Genomic DNA, 2,910 nt, shown 5'->3' with positions numbered 1-2,910 from the left:
AGACAGAGAATCCGAAGCAGGCTCCACACCATGAGCGCCGAGCTCCATGTGGGGCTTGAACTCATTAACTGTGAGATCATGACCTGAGCCGAGATCGAGAACCCGACCCATACCCGACTGAGCCACCCAGGCACCCCTCCTGAGTTAGTTAGACTTCTGACAGTTCAATCAAGAGTCACAATCCCCATATACCTCCCTCCCTTCCACATGATGAGATTATCTACCCTAGAAACAGGATTTTGACTGCTTTAAGTATTTTGTGGCACTTTGGCTCTGTTCCCCAGAACTGTTCAGTCTTTTTTTATCTGCAAGCCTAAGAAGAATCTGTCTCATTCACCCAGCCTCCACAACAGAAAAATTAATCCGTCCCCACAGCATAAACGGTTCCTTCCCTTCCTCTGCATCCCTGCTGACCAATCTTTCCCTAAATAGGGTGCCTTTCAACCTCTGCTTTTGCTTTCCTGCTATTTTCCATCTGTATTTTGCCATCTATGCATTTGGCCCTGTGCAAGTGATCTGACACATGCAAGAGTATTTGTTTCTGATCTAGACTAGCCCCTAAAAATAGTCTGATCTTATATAACTCAGCTACTCCTTAGCATAACTTCCACAACACATTTGAACAGAATTAATATGAACCGCGTTTCAGCTCTCCCCTCCTCCCACTCCCATCCCTACTCCATCACGGTTGACCAGCCTCACATCAGCTCTTGGCTTGGTGTCTAAAGAATATAGTTAAGTTTAGTTTAGTTTATTATGGTTTAGTTTAGTTATTTTGTGAGAATGAGAGAGAGAGAGAGAGAGAGAGAGAGAGCAGGGGAAGAGCAGAGAGAGAAGAAGAGAATCCCAAGCAGGCTTCGGGTTGTCAGCACACAGCCTGACGTGAGGCCCTGTTTCACAAACCATGAGATCATGACCTGAGCTGAAATCGAGTTAGATGCTTAACTGACTGAGCCATCCGTGCACCCTTGAAAGAGTATATTTTAGTTAGATAAACAAATTCCTACGAATGTTATTTTTCTGACGTAACAGAATGCCTCAATCCAGGTACGCGGCTCATTTCTTCTTAAGAAGCACCATGAAAATTGAGTACATGGTAAGAAATACAGGTCAGCAGGATCAGATGGCCTCAGGGGGCCCCTGAAATCACCTTATGTCAGCAGCTAGTTTCTCTGGGTCTCAGAAGGCCTATTCAGGTAGCCAGTGCAAGAGCCATATCCTTCACACTTCTACTCAAGGCGAACTTATTCCTGGATGTTCCTCAGGCCTGTATGGCGCTAAGGAAATATTGTCATTAGGATTCTAGAACCGGGGCGCCTGGGTGCCTCAGTCGGTTAAGCGACGGGACTCTTGATTTCAGTTTAGGTCATGATCTCATGGTTTGGGAGTTTGAACCCCACATCAGGCTCTGTGCCATCAGTGTGGAGCCTGCTTGGGATTCTCTCTCTCTCTCTCTCTCTCTCTCTCTCTCAAAATAAATAAACTTTAAAAAAAAAAAAAAAAGGATTCTAAAGTCAGAGGAGACCATGGGGATATCTCCTTACCCAGTGCTGGTTTTCCCAATAGACGGTCTAAGCACATGTTTGCAAACCTGGGGCACAAACTTTTTTGGGGGTGGGAGGATTTGGTCTATACTATTTTATATAGAGCATCAAGATAGGCATCACGGGAAAAATAGACTATGTCATAGAGTGCTATATACCTAGTTGCTAATACCTTGTTATTTTATTTTTAAAGTTGTCATATAGTAAATCCAACACTTTGGGGAACCACAAGTTTTAGCAGTGAAATTTCCCATCAGATCTTTAGTTTCGTTTACTTATTTTCTTTTCCTCTTCGATGTGAGGCTGTACTTGAGTGAACGAGTGGACTTGAAGTTTACTATAAACAGGTACGTTAGATGCATGGGGGAAAAAAAAAACCCTATAGGACGAGGGAGGGAACCGTACGTGCAAACGTATTAAGGCGGAAAAATCAAGGGAAGCGGTCTAGTGTGAGCAAAGGAGAATATGGGATGCCCGCAGAGAATAACGTAAGATAATTCGGGAAACATGTGTTCACTTGGGTACACAGAGGAGCTAAGAATGGTGTCACTGTCAATATTTGGCCGAGCTGTTGAGAGATATAAAATCTTTGCTTCATAGGCCAAGATAGCAGCTAGAACCTGACAAACCTTCTCTCCAAGGTGCTTCAGGGGAAGTGCTTGGATTACTTCAGGGCATCGCAGCTTTTCTGTAAACAATATGAGGGTGTCCTATTGATCAATTGCCGCAAGCCGCTTCAGGTCCGCTGCTACAGCCGGCTGGGGATTGAGTCTGTTTAAATAGACCAACCATCTCTGTGGGTCTAATCTTCTAAATCATGACGTCTGCTACTGCTGGGATTCTTCTGAACAAAAGATACTCGAATCTCTCTCCGGCCTTGCCGAACTAAGGGCGTTTGGATATTCTGACACCTGTTCTGACATCTATTCTGAGATGATTTGGAGAGACCAACAGACCAATGTCTATCATAAGAGACATTATACCAACACGATGTCTTGCCACCAAAGAGGAACCAAGCTTAAATGGCCGCATGTAGGCTGAAGTTGAAATGTGAGTTAAATTGTGAAATGGCAAAGATCACTTATGGGATGAACTTTCCCAGAAATTCAAAAAAAAATTCATTTTCCTAACGGTGTTAGGCAGTGGAAGTCTCGCACGGTCTGGAAGCAAAATTTCTCCAAAAGCTGATTGCATTCGAGTATCTGTTCTAATTCATTTATTCATTCAACAAACATTAGCTGAGCAGCCACTCTATGCCGGGCCCTATTCTAAGTCTCGGGGATGAGGCGTGAACAAAACCAAGTCTCCGAGGCATAGATAACAAATTAGTCCACAAATAGGCCCTCTATCATCACATGGTGATAAT

This window comes from Neofelis nebulosa, chromosome X (genome assembly GCF_028018385.1).
Source record: "Neofelis nebulosa isolate mNeoNeb1 chromosome X, mNeoNeb1.pri, whole genome shotgun sequence".
NCBI lineage: Eukaryota > Metazoa > Chordata > Mammalia > Carnivora > Felidae > Neofelis > Neofelis nebulosa.
Note: the sequence above shows the minus strand (reverse complement) of the source record.